The sequence below is a fragment of the Bos javanicus genome, chromosome 6, assembly GCF_032452875.1.
Source record: "Bos javanicus breed banteng chromosome 6, ARS-OSU_banteng_1.0, whole genome shotgun sequence".
Classification (NCBI taxonomy): domain Eukaryota; kingdom Metazoa; phylum Chordata; class Mammalia; order Artiodactyla; family Bovidae; genus Bos; species Bos javanicus.
In genome coordinates, this window is record NC_083873.1 from 88164250 (window position 1) to 88184096 (window position 19847).

The 19847-nt window shown below is 36.6% G+C and overlaps 1 long non-coding RNA gene across 1 annotated transcript in view; it reads right to left on the reverse strand.

Moving 5' to 3' along the window:
- Nucleotides 1-499: 499 nt before the first annotated feature.
- Nucleotides 500-19847, reverse strand: part of LOC133249682 (uncharacterized) — a 177763-nt gene continuing 158415 nt past the window's right edge. Inside the window, exon 2 of the long non-coding RNA XR_009737056.1 lies at nt 500-646. This is a non-coding gene — a long non-coding RNA (uncharacterized LOC133249682). The remainder of the gene's footprint in view (nt 647-19847) is intronic.

Below are 19847 nucleotides of genomic sequence, written 5' to 3' on the forward strand. Positions count from 1 at the left end.
ACTCCCAAACTTCCTCATATCATTTTCCTCCTACAGTCTATTCTTCAGACAGTGATGATCTTTTAAACCTTTGTGATCTTTTAAAATTTTAATTCAATTTGTGTCATTTCTCAACTTAAAACCAACTGGTGGTTTTCCATTACTTTTATTTTTTTTAATTTAACTTTTTAAAATTTTTATTTTTTTTAATATAAATTTATTTTAATTGGAGGTATAGCCAGCTGCACACCATCCCCCTCCAGTGACAGGCAGCCAGAGCCAGAAGGGGGCAATCGCAGCCCCAGAGAGACATTATCTACAAAACTGTAAACAGGCTTCTTTGCTAACTAAGACTTCTTGGGGTTCTGGACAGTCAACATCCACCTGAGAAGGTGTGCCAGTTTCCATTACTTTAAAAAGAGTGTCCAACTTTTTATTAAGACCCTTGAGATCCTAAATGATCAGGTCCCTGCACTGATTAGCCACTGCCATAATAATGCTTTAAAAACAACCACAAAACTCAAGGATTTCAATCATTTATTCTCATAGATCTTCAGTTGGCTGAGTTGACCTCACAGTCATTCCTGGAGCAGAATATCTTCAGGCTGCAATAGTTTAGAAGGTTCTGCATGCCTCTCTCATTCATCTCCTGGGTCCAACAAACTACCTGTGGTAGAAACAGAAATGTGGCAAGCCTCTCAAATCCTCTGGTCAGAACTAGCATCCTGTCAACTCTGCCCACTAGCCTTTAGCCACAGAACATCATGTGGATGACCTCAAGGTCAAAGAGCAAGAGATACATTTGAACCTTTATGAGACAGTAAAAGCTAAAGAATCGGGACCAGTCATTTGATACACCACATAACTTTAACTTCATCTTCTAATACTTATCCTACTTTAACTATTTCTTTCCAGACTGGGATTTTTGATGCTCCCCAAGTGTACAGGCTCATCCCAACCTCAGGGCACTGCCTTTACAGTTCTCTCTCTCTCTCCCCAGAATAGGTTTCTCCCAGACACCCCATGAAAGAATGGAGTCATTCTCTCATTGTGTCTAAGTGAAATCGCTCAGTCGTGTCCAACTCTTTGTGACCCCAGGGACATTAGCCTGCACCAGGCTCCTCTGTCCATGGGATTTTCTAGGCAAGAGTACTGGAGTGGGTTGCCATTTCCTTCTCCAGGGAATCTTCCCGACCCAGGGATCGAACCCAGGTCTCCCACATTGATAGACAGACGCTTTATCATCTGAGCCACCAGGGGACCTAGCAAAATGGCCATCAAAAATCACAACACAGCATACAGAGTTAAAACACACACATATTAACTTGGCAGTCCTCAGCAGACACTCCCTTAAATACAAGAATACAGTCTCTCAGAAAACCTCCTACAGAGACACAGAACTTCAGATCCAAGTACTAACAACTTCAAAGATTTCAAAGGGAGGAAAGGAAGCCAGGTTGAAAGAAGAAATGGGAGGAAGCGGGAGAAGGGGGCAAAAGGGGTGGCCTTACAGACGTCTCCTGCCACCTGCAGATACCCAGGCGTTATGGGACTTTGCTCTGGGCCTCCAGAGAAGGGAGGACTGGAACTCGACCCTACCAGAAATCAGACCAGACCAGAACCAGAATTCGAGTTCTCTGCCAAGAGGAGATGATCAGTCTCCAATCCTCAGCTCAGACTGAGGCCCTTCTACCAGATTCCTGCATCCAGGACTGGGAGACTAGAAAAACGGGGAAGGATAGGAAGGGTTAAGGAGAGGAAAGAGAGAGGGAAGGGGAGAGAGGTCAATAAAGTCTCCTGTTCCTTACCCAGTTGGGGCACTCTGGCCAGCTGTCCACGTCAGGAGGAGACCAGGGACAAAAGGGTCCCAGCTGCGGCCGCTGGGTCTGGTCCATTGGCAGGCAAGCTGGCCCCTGAGTACCCCGAGTGGTCAGGATGTCAGTCTCAGCGAAGAAGAGTCACAGCCAGAGTCGCCATTTATTGCAAGAAGGGGGACCCCTTCCAGAGCCCGAAACTGGGCTCTTGCTGACAAAGCAAGAGATTTTATTGGGAAAGGGCACCCGGGTGGAGAGCAGTAGGGTGAGGGAACCATTGTGTCTAGGTACCTCTTAAATGCCATCTCCTTTGGAAGTCTTTCCTTGATTATCATATCTAAAATAGCTACAACATATGCATATGTCCCATTATTTTCCATTCTGTTATCTTGCTTTACTTGTTTTAAAAGGAGTTATCCAAAGTATTATGTTAAAAAAAAAAGTGTGTCTGTCTCCATCATTCTATTGCCAGTTCTTTAAGGGATCCCTTTTGTCTATCACGTTCATCATTTTTCTAGTACCTAGGATTGTGTTTGGTACATAAGGAATTGTCTACAAGTATTAGTTGAATGGGTAAATTAAAATCATTCTTATTAGAATTGAAAGTAAAGCATTCAAAAGTGAGCCTATTCATCACTAAATCTAATCTTCAAGACTAGGGATCAGAAGTTCCTTCATAGATTCTTTTTTCCAGGAAGGTGCAGATACATTCCAGACCCTATGAAGAATGCTATTTCCCATGGATGCCATGTTACATATTTGATCATAGAATGAGAAAATGTGCATTTTTAATTAAGGACCCATAAATGCATATGCCACAGAGCAACACCAGTCTATTCTGCTAAATGGATGCAGCAAGCAGAAAAGCTCTCTCAGCTCTGCCAAGAAAGACAGCCCTTCACCTGGCTGCTAATTCTCCAGGCAGGCTAGCACTATCTTAGATTTCTTCTTAGCTGACAGAATCAAGAGAAAGAAACAAGATGTGAATTTACCTGGATCCAGTGAATGCCTCAAACAGCACAGTTCAGGGAAGGATGCCAGCTTGAGTGAGGCATTTTTGGACTTTAAGAAACTATGTGGGCCTTCAATGTCTCCAGCTCACACTAATAGGCCTCGCAAGACTGTTTTGGCTTCAAGGAGGCCACTAATGAAGTTCAGATTGAACCTGTGCGGTTTTAGCTTTAAAATGTTTCCTTAAAATTTTATAGGGAGCTTAGTCTTTATGAAATTTTCAGAAAGGGTAGCCAGCCTTTTGTTTGAAAACACAGTAAGATGCCTGCATTAATCATAATGGTAATGGCCATAGTAATAATGGGAGTAACTGGAAGGCAAAACGATGTGAAACTACAGGCTCCACCAGGTTAATCTGGATATTTGTTTATAAAGTCCAAAGGTTGCTGAAACAAAACAATAATCAACTCTCTTGGAATGTGCTGCATATTCTCTGTGGGATTTTTTTTTTTCTTGTGGATGAAAAGGAGGGGAAGGCAGAATGATGCTGAAACTTTCCATCACTGCTCCTTTCTTCTTCTGATTCAGCATGGTTCTCACAAAAGTCCACGTTCCAACAAAAAATGCTCATGCCAGCATATTCTTCAAGGAAAAAGAATGTCCCATCTGTCTTCATGATTACACTTACATGTGGGTAAGATCCAGCAGAACTGAACACGCCAAAGCATTGGCGGAAAGAAATTGCCCTTTCCTTGCTCCCCTACCTCCCATATTTTTTCTTCTGAAAATTATTCACCCAGTGGAGGGATAGATATGCCATAGGGTCATGGGCATATAAATTTGAAGACTTTCTGATTTTTTTTTTTAATTTTAAGCAGAACTTGAATATTTAGGGATGTGTAGATATAGCAGGATGTCTTTGTTTGGATGCGAGGCTAAGTTGGGGTTAGGACAAAAAGAAAAGTAAAGCCTAGGAAAATTCCTGAGCTTTAAACCACTCTCACAAAATAATGTTGAGCTGAGTTACATGTAAGTGAGTCAGAATTTAGAAGTCAAGAGTCTAAGTTTTCTAATATGTTGCGTTTCAGGTTCTACAAACTCCAAAATATTTTTTCAGTTATTTTGGAAAAAGTACTTTGGAGATGTGTTTGCTAAATCCAATACCTGACAATAGTGTCCTTATTGCTGAGGTTATCAGGAAGAGAAAAAAGTAAACTCTGTTTTTCAGATTGTGGGTGGCTTACAATGAAAGGAAACACACACACACACACACAAACACTAGCATCAGTGAGAAATAATCCTAATAAATCCAAGGAGTTAAATTAGTTGTCTGAATCACAAGAAAACAAAGCAACATAAATTTGTCCCTTTACATCCACAAAATGAGCCATTTGAAAGAAATGGCTCACTTGGACTTGAATTCCTGGCATTCAGGACCTTCATGGAAAGAATGAATAAAATATTGAATGAATTAATGAACACATGAATGCATCAGTGAATGAAGACAAGAGACATTATTCAAATACTGTTGTATAAAGCATGTATTCTGCTTTATAATTATGCATTATATTGTCAGCTGGTAACATCTCAGGATATGTGTGGGATTTTCTTACACGAAAGAAACAAAACTCATGAGTTATTACAAAAAATTAGGTTTACACCATGGCTATACATTAGAGAGCTTGGGTTCTATATCTTTGCCCTAGATCCCAAGATCTTTTCCTTTGTTACTCAAAACCAAATTAAATCATCAGACCTTTGCTTCTTATATCTATAGAATAGAGTTAGAGGACATTAACTGCCATGCCATGTATACATTCTTATTTATTTTATTATCATCATTACTGTCACATATCCACTCCTGCTACTTTTCAATACTTTACCTTTGCACTAGCCAGTCAGCCTTCTTAATAGTCTATAGAACTGCCACATATCTAAGTAAAGACCCAGAAAGACCAATGACACATCAGTCAGTTCAGTCAGTTCAGTCGCTCAGTTGTGTCCGACTCTTTGCGACCCCATGAATTGCAGCACGCCAGGCCTCCCTGTCCATCACCAATTTCCGGAGTTCACTCACACTCATTTCCATCGAGTCGGAGATGCCATCCAGCCATCTCATCCTCTGTCATCCCCTTCTCCTCTGCCCCCAATCCCTCCCAGCATCAGAATCTTTTCCAATGAGTCAACTCTTTGCATGAGGTGGCCAAAGTACTGGAGTTTCAGCTGTAGCATCATTCCTTCCAAAGAACACCCAGGACTGATCTCCTTTAGAGTGGACTGGTTGGATCTCCTTGCAGTCCAAGGGACTCTCAAGAGTCTTCTCCAACTCCACAGTTCAAAAGCATCAATTCTTCGGTGCTCAGCTTTCTTCACAGTCCAACTGTCACATCCATACATGACTACTGGAAAAACCATAGCCTTGACTAGACGGACCTTTGTTGGCAAAGTAATGTCTCTGCTTTTGAATATGCTATCTAGGTTGGTCATAACTTTCCTTCCAAGGAGTAAGCATCTTTTAATTTCATGGCTGCAATCACCATCTGCAGTGATTTGGAGCCCCCCAAAATAACGTCTGACACTGTTTCCACTGTTTCCCCATCTATTTCCCATGAAGTGATGGGACCAGATGCCATGATCTTAGTTTTCTGAATGTTGAGCTTTAAGCCTCCTTTTCACTCTCCTCTTTCACTTTCATCAAGAGGCTTTTTAGTTCCTCTTCACTTTCTGCCATAAGGGTGGTGTCATCTGCCTATCTGAGGTTATTGATATTTCTCCTGGCACATACTTGCAGCAAATTTTCATTTTTCCACAAGTTCAAAATATTCCTGCATTCAGAGCTTATTCCAAGTGCCCTGAACCCTTACAGTGTCATAAAACTGGGGTGTGTAATTCAGTGCTATATAATATTACTCAGTTATTCACTGTCATTTGTATCAGCCTTTTATCTGCCTATTAAATTGTATATTTAATTTCTCCTCCTGAAGAAATTTCAAGCCAGAGTCTTTGCCTCTTACAGGTGTCTTATACCTCTCACAGCAATAAGCACAAAGCAGGTATTTGATGAATGAAGACACATACAATTAAACCAAGAATGACCAAAAGATACAAAAGGAGCTACCAAAGGATGACATATTTCATATAACTCTAGAAAATGGGAAGCAAGTAGAATAATGGCAACTGATGTAGCATGTTAGAGAAGACCTTACCTTAGAATGCTTGTAGAAAGCACAGAATAAAAGAAGCAACATGTCCTGGAGAACCCCAGACAGAAAGCTAATGTTGGTAGTGGTAATGAAATGACGGGCTGACTTATGATCTGCATATTGGTCATTCCAATTCCGTGTCCACTCTGCCATATCCCACCTTAGGCAGAATAGACAGAAAGGCAGTAGTCAGAAATCTTATTCTTAGGAGAGTGAAGGCTTTTTCTCTGGGGAAAATGAAGAAACCCAAAGAACAGATGTTTGATGTTTTGACATTTTGTGAACCCCTGGCTTTCTGTCTGATCCCAAGCAGGCAGAATTTCCAACTGAAACGTAAATCGGATGCAGAGGTTGAAGTCAACTGTGTAATTGGCGATTGAAAATCATCACTTAAAAAAAATAACACCACAATGTAAAAGACAAATAAAATAAATGAGGAAAACTATCTCGAAGAAAAAGAGAAAACTGAGGAGATAGGAGAATAATTGTAACAATAATGTTCTCTTGTTTGTAATTCAAACTAACTTTCATTAATGATGCCATTTCAAAAATAAGCAATTAAAGAAAACAAAGAGCTCTTGGAAATTAAATATTTGACTACATAAATTTAAAATCAGCATAAAGTTTAGAAAGTAAAGGACACTTCTTAGAAAAATAGAAAAAAACAGAAAATAATTGAAAAAAAATTTAATGCAAGAGACATAAAAGACAAATCTAGACAATCAAATAATTGACTGAAAGAGTTTCAGAAAAGAAAAAGGAGGGGAAAAAAGCCAAATTAAGCCAAAACAAAATAAAAACTTGCTGAAGCTAAAGAACCAAAAGTCCCACATTGAAGGAGCAAACTAAATACCAGGAAAAGTGATTTTTAAAGATATCGACAGAAAAGCATATCATTATGAAATTTTAGAATTCTAGAAGTCTTTTTCAAAATCCTGAAAACTTCCACAGAGTAGGAGGACCTACAAAAATGAAAACCTGAATCGCTTCAGACTTGTTGTTTACAACACTGGATGTACTATGGCATTAGACGGTTTCTTCAAAGTCTGTGGAAAAATTGTAGCTTTCTCTTTCAACCTGGAGCTTTATCTTTCTTTACTGTGTTTCTTTTTTTTAACTTTATTTTTGACATGGACCATTTTAAAGTCTTTATTGAATTTATTACAATATTCCTTCTATTTTTCATGTTTTGGTTTTTTGGCTACAAGTCATGGGGTAATCAGGTTCACAACCAGGAATTGTATCCACACCACCTGAATTGGATGACAAAGTCTTACTCACTGAACCACCAGGGAAGTCCCTTTAATTTTTTTTTTTAACCGTATCTTGTTCCAAGTTTTCTTTGTCTCTTTCCTGGAACACTTACTAGTCAAATGTTAGATACCTCAGTTTGTCTCTTACTTTTTTCTTATATTTTAGAGCTCTTTGCTTGTTTCTATCCTAAAAAATGACCAGTCATAATGTGGGCTAAATAAAGACATTTTCAGACATGCATTGATACATATACTTACCTTCTGTGCACTCTTTCTAGAAACACTTAAGGTTATGGTAATTCTTACCATACCAAGGACAACACCAAGAAGGAAGTCTTATGACCTCGGACATAGTGGATTCTATTCAGGGTCATACACAAAGGAACTCCTAGGACTGTGGTCATGACATGACATGCCTAGGGTATTGAGCTCCATTTTTTTTTTTTAATGTATAGAAAAATGGCTCTGATGATACAGTTTGGAAAAATAAGCATTTCTATAAGAAATTCCTTTAAAAAGACGTAAAACAATTCTCAACTACAGCAAACAAAATTTTAACAGAAATAAAATGCAATCCAAGGTCAATTCTTGACACTGCAAAAATCACTTATTTCTTATTAATGCAAATATTATTAGTTGATTTACCTAAAATTAAGATTTATGATGATTTTGTAAGGATGAGTGTAAAGCCAAAAGGTGGTGTGAGAGAGTAAATCTCTATATCCTAAGAGGAAGCAGAGAATACAATAACTAGAGAAGATAGCCATTTTCTTCTCCAAGGGATTTCCCCCACCAAGCGATCAAGCCTGGTTCTCCTGCATTGCAGGTAGATTCTTTACCATCTGAGCCTCCAGGGAAGCCCCCAGAATACAATCAGTATATATGCATTATTTATCAATATGGAGGAATTTGTAAGAAAATAATTTAAAATAGTTGCCTCTACAGAAACTGCACTGGGGGTGGGAAAGAGTAAGAAATAGAGTGAGTGTTTTCCTCTCGTTTTAAAAGTCTTTTTGGGTTCTACTTCACTTGTTAATATGTGTGTGTATCTTTAATAAATGTTTTAAATATATTTAAAGAAATCTATCTTATTTTTAGTTTTTGTTGAAACATGCTATGGTCCAAATGTGTCCCTCCAGAGTTCCTATGTTGAAATCCTAAAAAAGAAAGAAAGCCTAATCGCCAAAGATAATGGTTTGAGGAGGTGGAAACTTTCGAGAAATGCTTATATCACAAGAGTCATGTTATGATAATGGGATTAATTCTTTATGAAAGAGGCTCAAGAGAGCTCCCTAGCCCCTTCCACCAAGTGAGAACACAGCAAGAACACACCAGCTATGAAGCAAGAAAACACCCTCACCAGAACACGACCATGATCTTGCACCCCAATCTTGGATTTCTCAGCCCCGAGAACTAAGAGAAATAAATTTTGCTGTTTATAAGCTACCCCGTCTGTGTTATTTGGTTATAGCAACCCAAACAAAGACAGAGAGTATTAGCAAATTGCTATAGAAGAAGGAAAAGGTACAAAGAATTTATAATGTTTACTTTGAAGAAGTAATCGTTTTTAGCCTCAGTCTTCTGCCTATATGGGTATTCAGTACAGCATGGATGAAAGAAAGCTAGCAACTGAAAATTTTGAATTTCACAGAGTCATATTGCCAGGTAGTGTTTCTGAGTGCTACAAACGAAGTTTCTTCTTTGTGTGAATCAGGAAATTACTGGAATATGAGAGGTTCCAGACTTGATCTCCTGAAGTATAGCAACTGTGTCTTCTTAATCTGTTCATTCTTGAACACAGTGAGTTCTATGAGCTCAAGAAATATTTACTGGATTGAACTGAATGTGAAGAAATGTTCTCGCAATACTTTATTCTAGACTATAAAGGAAGCATAGCAAGAATAGTAGAAAACCTCTACCTAAGTTTTAATACTTGCCAATTTCTCCTCATTTAGGGTTGTTTCTTTGAGCCCTGAGCATTCTTAACTTGCCAATTAACTATCTGTCATAAATTTTGAATGTCTGTCCTTTTGAAGCAAACAGAAACATACTATTATTTTTTTTAGCTTTGTAAATTTATTTTTCTCCATGGCAACAAATTTCTAATTTTTATCCTAAAACAAAACAAAACCCTGTGTGTTTTCTATTAAGTATGTATATCCACAATGCAAACTTTAATGAGACAAATCTCCAAAATGTGCTTATGAAACATTGCCCAACATATTTAAATACCTCTAACATATAGGAGAAGGCAATGGCACCCCACTCCAGTACTCTTGCCTGGAAAATTGCATGGACAGAGGAGCCTGGTAGGCTTCAGTCCATGGGGTCACTAAGAGTCGGACACGGCTGAGCGACTTCACTTTGACTTTTCACTTTCATGCATTGGAGAAGGAAATGGCAACCCACTCCAGTATTCTTGCCTGGAGAATCTCAGGGACAGGGGAGCCTGGTGGGCTGCCGTCTGTGGGGTCACACAGAGTCGGACATGACTGAAGCGACTTAGCAGCAGCAGCAGCAACCTATACACTATCATAAGTAAAATAGCCAATGGGAATTTGCTGTATTATTCAGGGAACTCAAACCAGGGCTCTGTGACAACCTAGAGGAGTGGGACAGGGTGGGAGGTGGGAGGGAGGGGACGTATTCATGTGGCTGATTCATGCTAATGTATGGCAGAAACCAACACAATATTATAAAGCAATTATCCTTCAATTAAAAATAAATAAATTAAAAAAATAAAATAAATACCTCTAAAATACTTCCTTGTCTATTTTACATGTGGTTTAAATTCATTATTAAAAATTTATAAAACTGATACATATTTTAAAAGCTTTAATCTTATTATCAAATAGACAATATTCTTAACTTTTTTTTTGCTACCAGCTATTTCTATGTAATAAATATGTGAAATATATATCTGAATAAAATAGATTAAAATGCACTTTTCACAAAAAATGGTATTATCTTCTTTTGTAACCTTTTTTTCACATGCAAAAGTATCATTAACACAATTCATTTTCATGCCAGTAGACATGGATCTTCATCATCATTCCCAGCAATGGATAGATTCTATCATGTGGACACATTGTTACTTAGCCAATATCTTAACATGGGAAACATATATTGTCTCTAATTTATATTAGAGATATATTGTCTCTAATGAAAACACATTAGAGACATATATATTGTCTCTAATATCTAACATATTGTCTCTAATGAAAACACATTAGAATAAACCTCTTTGTGCATACATCTTTGAGTGCATGTATTTTTTATTTCTTTAGAGTATGTTGCCTAGAACTGAAATGTTGCATCAAACTATCTGCACATTTTGAAGACTTGCCCTTGGGAAAATTGGTCCTAGCTTACATCTCACCAGTAATTACAAAAATGCCCTTTTATTCATATAGTTTACAATACTGGATATAGTTATTCTTTTTAATCACTGCCACTCCATTGGGTAAAAATATGCAACTTGAATTTCTTTGAGTATTACTGACTTTGAACTTTATTTTTAGTATTTATAAGGTTTATTTTGTGAATTGTCTGCTCATGTTTATTGTTTTATTATTATTAGGCTGTGAAAAGTTTTTTTTTTAAGTTACAGCATTTTCATTAGGAATAACATTTCAGTTTCTTAAAATTCTGGGTTTAATTGAGGCTTTGGCAAGTTATTATGAACAGTCACATGTCAAGGACTCACTAACGTCTTGCATTCACCAGACTTGCCAATGACAAATTGTTTCTTAGTCTTGTGGTAATCATACAAAACTATGCCGAAATGTTATTTGTTTACTATAGAAACAGACACAAGAAGATAGATCTATTAAAGGTTATGATGATTAAGATCATGACTTAAATTTGTTTATGACAATGCTTTTTGAATGGCTTATAATTTAAAATAGTTCATCTCAACCGCCTTAAAAATTCTTTCTCCCCATATTTTTATTCAAGTACTTAACTGCATTTTCCCCAAGAAACCTCCAATTTTTTTCACTTCTTTTAAACTACTCTCAAATAATGAGGATTAAACCTTAGTAGCAAATGTTGAAACATATAAAGGTTTGTAATGGTTATTCTCCATAGAAGTAAGCTTTTTCTCTCCCCCATCTTCCTCTCCTTCTTGTCTTTGTTATTAATTTCCCGAAAATATTTTGGTTCACTATGACCACAAGAAAAGCACACTGAATTTAAAACATGAGACAGCATTGTAGTGGGTTGAATGGTGGTCCCTCTAAAAGATATTTGTATTTTAAATCAAATCTCTGAAACTTTTAAATGTCACCTCACTCAGAAAATGAGTTATTACAGACGTAATTAAGTTAAGGATTTTGAAATGAGATCATCTTGGATTATCTGGCCCCTAATCCAATGAGAAGAGTCTCTATAAGAGACACACAGAGGAAACGAACACAGCAGGAAGGGCAGCAGGCGGTGTGACCACGGAGACAGAGACTGGAGTAATGCGACCAAGAGGCACCAAAGAGGGGCTATAGCCACCAGAAGCTGAAAATGGCAGAGATGGAATTGCCACTAGGGTCCCTGAGGGGATTGTGGCCCTTGAGTTCAGACTTTGGGCCTTCAAAACAGTGAGCAAATAAACTTCTGCCGTCTTAAATAACCAGTTTGTGGTCATTTGTTATGGCCGCCACAGAAAACTAACACAAGCACTAATACTGAAAAATCTCACCAGTTAAAAAGGAATCTTCCTAAGTTCTGAAAAGGTAAAGAAATTACCCTAATTTGTCAAATTCTAGATAGTATTGTGACCAACTTTCTCTAGGTAATGTGTAGTATCCAATGTAGTGTTAAGAATGAGGTTAGCCCTCTTCATCTTTAGGTTTTGCATCCATGAATTCCACCAAATGCTGATTTTAAAAAAAATTCCAAAAAGTACCTAAAAAGCAAACCTTGAATTTGCCACATGCTGGCAACTATTTACATAGCAGTTACATGGTACTTAGAACTATAATAACTGGGCACATAGAAGATCTCTATATCTTGAGTCTGTTTCTCTTTTCATTATATTCACTAGTTTGCTCTATAGATCTCGCATATAAGTGATATCATACAGTATTTGTCTTTGTCTGACTTTACAAGAAATATTCTTATGCTTGTGAACAATTCCATATTTCTTCTGTAACAAAGCACCACAAACTGGAAGGATTAAATAACAGAAATGTATTGTCTCATGGTTTGGGAGGTTAAAAGTCCGAAATCAAAGGTGTCAGTACTGTTGGCTCCATCAGGCATTTTTGAGGGAAAGATCTTTCCAGGCCTCTCTCTTTGGCTTGTAGCTGGCTGCCTTCTCCCTGTCTCTTCATGTGATCTTCCCTCTAAGTGTTTCTATCACTGTCTCCATATTCCACTCCCGTCTTTTGCAGGAACATCAATCATATCAGATTAGGGCCCACACTAAAGACTTCATTTTAACTTGATCACCTATGTAAAGACTCTATCCCCAAATAAATTCACATTCTGAGACACTTGGGGGTTAGGACTCCAACATACCATTTTTTGTTGGACAAAGTCTTACTCAAATACATATTTCCCTCTTTGGCTTCCACTGCCTTATATACTAACCAAAGCATAAAGCAATAACTTAATATTTTGAGATGAGAAAGCTCAAATTAAAATAAGTAATATATGTTTTCTGGAAGGAGGGTGAGGCAATTGTATGAAGGAGTGGGTGAAACAAGTCAGTGAAAATGGAGTTAAATAATTTTGTTATTAATCTTTTTCATTTATAACTGATTTTCCTTTTAAAAGCAAAATAACAAAGAGAGAAGGCTCCTGTCATCCTTTTTCCCTTCAGTATTTACAAAAAAAAAGTTCGTATTTTAACATCATCCACAAGAAACAAACAGTTTTAGAAACATTAAGAAAAATTTATTTTCCCTTTACTATATCATATAAGCATTGTAAAACAAAGCATATATTTCATCTCTTTATTTCCATTTAGTATACAGAAAGCTATATTTCAGACTGAACAATAGTCACTTTCAATTTGTATGGTAATTTATGAGTCATATAAAGAACCATTTCTGGGAAAGATGATAAACTGCTCTTCTGTGAAACTCAGCTAGAAAAGTACTTTTGCTCATTCCAATAGAAGTGGGAAAAATACTATTACAATTATTCAAAGAAATTATAATTAGTCCATAAGACTGTTCTATACGTCAGTGGAGAGTGGGAGAGGGAGAGGGTGGGAAGATTTGGGAGAATGGCATTGAAACATGTAAAATATCATGTATGAAACGAGATGCCAGTCCAGGTTCAATGCACGATACTGGATGCTTGGGGGTAGTGCACTGGGACGACCCAGAGGGATGGTATGGGGAGGGAGGAGGGAGGAGGGTTCAGGATGGGGAACACATGTATACCTGTGGTGGATTCATTTTGATATTTGGCAAAACTAATACAATTATGTAAAGTTTAAAAATGAAAATAAAAAAAGAAAAAAATATATATGAAAAATAAAGAACAGAAAAAGTAAATGAGATTAAGAGACCAAAAGAAGAGTGAGAGCAAGGTGATAGGAAAAAAAAAAAAAGAAATTATAATTATATAATAAGAAATTAGACATTCTAATAAACGCTTAACCACATATTTTTCTCCTTTAACTTCTCTCAACACTTTGACTTCCATATATACCTTAGATTTATGATGTAATTGTTGAGACAAACAAGGAAAAATGAATGAGACAAACTCTACTATCACCCTTACGGACTTTGGGTGATTGTCATATGTTGACATAAGTTCATCCTTGTTTTTTTTTTTTAAAAAGGTACCAATAGATACATGTATATGTATAATTGAAAATAAATAAGTTTTAAACAAGAAAAAAAAATATAACAGTTCCATTTGGTGAGTGATGTTAACAATGGGGAAAGCTGAGTTGTGTATATCTGCACATAGCATTTTCCTCAACTAACAAATGCCTCTACAACAATCCCAGCTGAAACAACCAAAATTCCACACCTTATGATTGAATATCAATGTGTACTCTTTTAAATATTTGTTGTTAAATTATGTTTGAGCACTTACTGTGTGTAAAACTCAATGTAATTAAAGGGTGTAAACATATTGCTGATGGGAATGCAAAATGGTACATCCACTTTGGAAGACAAGTTTGGTGGTTTCTCATCAAAGCTAAACATACTCTTATCATATGATCCTATAATTTCCCTCTTTGATAAAAAACCAAAGGAGCTGAAAACTTCTCTCTACACAAAAACTTGCACATGAATGTCAATAGTAGCTTTCTCTATAATTTCCAAAACTTGAAGCTACCAAGATATCCTTCATTAGGTGAATGGATAAAAATCTGAGGCTCATCCAGGCCATAGAATATTATTCAGTGCTAAAAATAACTGAGTTGTCAAGCCAGGAAAAGGCTTGACAAGGAGAAACCTTAAATGCATATTACTAAGTGAAAAAAGGCAATCTAAGAAGGTTACTATACTGTAGGATTCCAGTTACACAGCATTCTGGAAAAAGCAAAACCATGGACAAGATAAAGATCAGTGATTTCCAGGGATGAGAAGAAGATAGTTGGAGGGAGAGATGAATAAGCAGAACACAGGGGATTTTTAGGGCAGTGAAAATACTGTAAATGATATTATAATGATGAAAATATGTTATAATTTTTCCAAGCCCAGTGAATGTACAATACCAAGAGTGAGCCCTTATGGACTTCAGGTGATTGTGATATGTTGACATAAGTTCATCCTTGGTTTTTGAAAAAAGGTACCATACATCAACCTATTGTAAAGTAAAAAAAAAAAATAAAGTAAAAAAATTAAAAAAAAAAGGTACCAATAGATACATGCATATGTATAACTGAAAACAAAAAAGTTTTAAACAATAAAAAAAATGTAAACGTTCCATTTGGTGAGTGATGTTAATAATGGGGAAAGCTAAGTTGTGTGGCAGCAGGGGGTAGGGGTACGTGGGAAATCTTAGCACTCTCCTTTATTGTAAACCTACAACTGCTCTGAAAAATGAAGTCTTACAAAAAAAAGAAAAAAAAATAGACACATGAAAAAATTAGTTGAAAGGCTTTGGAAGTTTTACCCTGGAGAAGAAAAAAATATTAATCTATCTTTGTAAAAGTAAGAGCTTTATGTAGATTAGGCAGCTAGTCTTTTCTTTATAGACCCTGAAGAGAGAAATGACGGAGTCAGTAGGCTTGTTTCCATAATGTAGTGTCATCACGTTCACCTCACAGGTAAGTAGACTTCAACTTGATATAAAAAGGTGTTTTCTAAGTTTTAAATCTATCAGCTACATGAGAGCAGTATCCATGTATGTGTCGTTCATCTTTGTATGATCAGTGCCTACAAGATGCCTGGTATGTGAAAAGTGCTCAGTGACTGAGGAGTCAGTAAGTTCCTTGTCTCTAGGATCAAAAGTATACCTTATACGACCCCTAGCAGAGGTTGTACATTGGGTTGATATGGGATAGAGCAACTGTTTTCATATTTTTACTTTTTGCTTTCTTTTTAGTAGCTGAATCCTTTTTGTTTTGTAAAAATTATTGGTTTTACAAAATGCAACATATAAAACAGACAAAATAAGAGAAACTTTGTTGAATTGGCTGGCAGGAACCTAGATCTGCAACTGCTAAACCATCCACTTTGTCCCTGTACCATCTCCACGAAACGAAACTTGTTAGGGGTTTTAAAATTCTGAGATTCTATGAACTCCCGATATCAGTTCCAGAGTAATATAACCTTTCTTCATACATAAACGGAAATGATATTAACTTATTATTGATTTTGCTTTCATATCTAAAATTTCGTGATTAAATAAAATATTTAAAATACAATAAATGTAAGATATCAGATAAGAAGCAGAAAAGCAGAAAGGAGACAACGTTTAATGAGTGTTTACAAAATGTCAGACTTCATACTAGGTTCATTATGTTTAATAGATTTAAGTTCAGGAAAAATTACTTCTGCATAGGCTGACAGAGAAGACGTCACAGAGGAGGAAGAATTTCAATTAAACCTAGAAAGGCTTAACCTAGATAGGAAAAAAGAAAGAATGGTCTAGGAAGGAAGCTTAATTTTCTTTGATTTTTAGAAAACAGAACTATAATAAAGTTACTTTGTGAAGAAATTCCAAAAGCTCCATGCCATTACATTATAAATATTTAGAATCATGCTAACCGGCTTCCCTGGTGGCTTAGAGGTTAAAGCCTCTGCCTGCAATGTGGGAGACCTGGGTTCAATCCCTGGGTCAGGAAGATCCCCTGGAGAAGGAAATGGCAACCCACTCCAGTATTCTTGCCTGGAGAATCCCATGGACTTAGGAGCCTGGTGGGCTACAGTCACGGGGTCGCAAAGAGTCAGACATGACTGAGCAACTTCACTTTCACTTTATGAGTATCAATAAAAAAAATTAAACCCAAATCCCCAATCACTAGCAATGGGGCAAATTGTTACCATGTATTCCTGATATGGTTCATGAAGAATAACACATCTCTTAAACCGCAACTTGAATCTAATCATGAGGAAATAGAGACAAACCCACACTGAAAGATACTCAGCAACATAACCGACCTGTGCACTTCACAAGTGTCACAGACTGAAGTACCATTCCAGATAGAAAGAGACTAAAAAGACAAGACACCCAAATGAAACACAAGATCTTGGGTTTTGTTTTGCTAAAATGATACTCTTAGACCAACTGGCAAAATCTGAATAAAGGCTGTATATTAAACAATTATGATATATCAATGTTATTTGTCATTTGTCTAATTTTTATAATTGCACTTGAGTTATGTAAGCAAATGTTTTTAGAATAGACACACTGAAGAATTTACGGGTAAGGAGGAATCGTGTCTCCATCTTACCCTCAAATGGTTTAGAAGAAAATTTACACACACACAGAAAAAGACATATAAAGCAAATGTGGTAAAATGTTATTATGTGGGGAAACTCAGCGAAGTATATATAGGGACTCTTTCTACTATTATTGCAGCTTTTCTGTAGGGTCTGAAATTATATCAAAATAAAAATGTTAAAAGAAGAAAGCAAGGAGAAAATTTAAGTAATATTTCTAAGAAAGGAAAATTAACATTTTCCTTTCTTAGGAAAGGAAATCATACCATTTCTTAGGAATGGTATGATTCACATCAAGAAAGAAAGTTCTTTGCTCAGGAAAATTATTTATATGCCTCTTGGTGTCAAATTTGTATTTCTTATGGGAGACTTTGGAAGAAAATGGTATAGTAGAGAGACAGATTATTCTGCATAATGAAGCAAAAGAAATCTTACTAACTTCAGACAAACTGGGGGTAGGACTCAAGAATAAAGAGAAATCGGCAATAGAAGGAAAAACACAAGAAGTTTTAAATTGGGATAGCCATCAGGAAATTTCTAGAGAGGGAAGTAGCTGATGAAATTGTTGGACAGCAATGACTAATACTAAATTTTATTTTTATACCATGCTGCACTCTGATTTTCCTCACCATCCCCAAATATTTAATAAAAATCTGCTACATATTTATAACACTTTCATTTAAAACACTGATTGAAATAGAAATGAAGGTCATATACATGGGACATAGAGGTCTGAGAAGACAGCAACATTAGGAAGAGAAATGCAGAGAAGAGACTGAAAATTCAGCGGATTTGCAAAATTACAGAAAAAGGTAACCAGAGCTATATAAAACTTGCAAAATCCTTGGGTTGGTGGGAAGGGAAGAATTCTGAGTTTCTCAAAACATCCTTGTGACTACAGGAGATTCAATCACTCCTTTTAAGTATTAAAGGACAAGTTGACCCAGGAAGGTTAGAGAACTTGGGAATGTAAGACGGCACATACTTTTGTTACATTGGCATAAACAAATATTAAATAATATGATCAATTAAAAAGTTATTTTTTCCTATTAAGGTATGATCCCATAATTGCACTTCAGGGAATCATTAATATCTATGGTAACCTGCCTCTAAACTGGCTTCCAGTGAGTCTCATCTTCTGATGTTGATGTCTTCCTACATTTAATGGACTAATTTGTGTAATAAATGAGATATTAAAGAAATTATGGAGCATGACTTCTGAGGTTAGGTCTTAAGAAACATTGTGGCTTCTGCCTTACTTCCTCTTAGGTCACTTGTCCTGACCAAGCCAGCTGTCACATTGTGAAGGCACTCAAGCAGCCCATGAAAAGTCCCACTAATAAAGAGCTAAGGCCTTTTGTCAACAGCCAAGTGATGGCTGTTGACATCAACAGCCAAGTCAACAACAACATGCCAGTGATGAGTGAGTCACCTTGGAAGCAAATCCACCAGCCCTAGTCAAGCCTTCAGATTACTGCAGCTCCAGATGACAACCTAACTATAATCATTTAGAAGACTTGAGACAAAACCAGCCAGCTAAGGTGCTCCCAAACTCCTAACCACAATAACTATGAGACTGCAAATATTTTTAACTATTTTAATACATCAAATTTGGGGATAATATGTTATGCAGCAAAAGGTAATTAATACATTCTCCTAAAGTAATCATCAGGAAGGTTATAACATTCATTGTGAGTAGGTTCAGTACAGTGTTATTCATAATAGAAAAAAATTGAAATAATCAAAGTGTCTAACCTAAATAGAAATGATTTTTAGTGAATTTTTTATATAGCAATATCATAATTACAGTGAAAACTTACTAGATTTTTTTCTATTCAGACACTGTATACTTTGTATACGTTAAAATTGATATTTTGAAAAAAATAATATTCTTGAAGAATATTAAATAATAGTCATAATGTACTGTTAAGTGAAATAAGTAGCATATAAAACTATATATTTAGTATTATCACACACTTTGTAAATATATTTTTATTCACCTACAAAATGTAATTACACATATATTATAAGTGAAGTCTCTCAGTCGTGTCCAGACTCTTTGCGACCCCATGGACTGTAGCCTACCAGGCTCTTCCATCCATGGTATTTTCCAGGCAAGAATACTGGAGTGGGTTGCCATTTCCTTCTCCAGGAGATCTTCTCAACCCAGGGATTGAACCAGGTCTCCCACATTGTAGGCAGACGCTTTACCATCTAAGCCACCAGGGAAGTCCTACATATATTATAAAATGGAAGTCAAATACATACATATGTAAAAGAAAAACACTGACACCCAATACAACAAATGTTAACAGTAGTTATCTTTGCATGGGGTGAGAATTATTTTGGTAATTGCCTTCTTTAATTTTTCTGTGTGTGTGTGTGTGTGTGTGTGCTCTGTCATGTCCAACTCTTTGCGATCCCCTGGACTATAGCCCTCGAGGCTCCTCTGTCCATGGGATTTCCCAGGCAAGAATACTGGAATGGCTTGCCATTTCTTTCTCCAGAAGACTTCCCAACCCAGAGATTGAACTTGCATCACTTGTGTCTTCTGCATTGGCAGGCAGATTCTTTACCACCGTGCCACCTGTTACACTAAATGTATGCATTACTTTTATCATCTTACTTTTTAAAAATAATAAGAGAAAATTTGCCACAGCACAAAACATGGGAACAAAGAGTGGTGTAAAGCAGTGCCTGCTCATAGAACTTGATTACTGGGAAAGCCATCTAGTTCAACATCCTCATTTTACAGAGGAAAGAATAGAGACACGGGAGAATTGAGTGATTACCTCG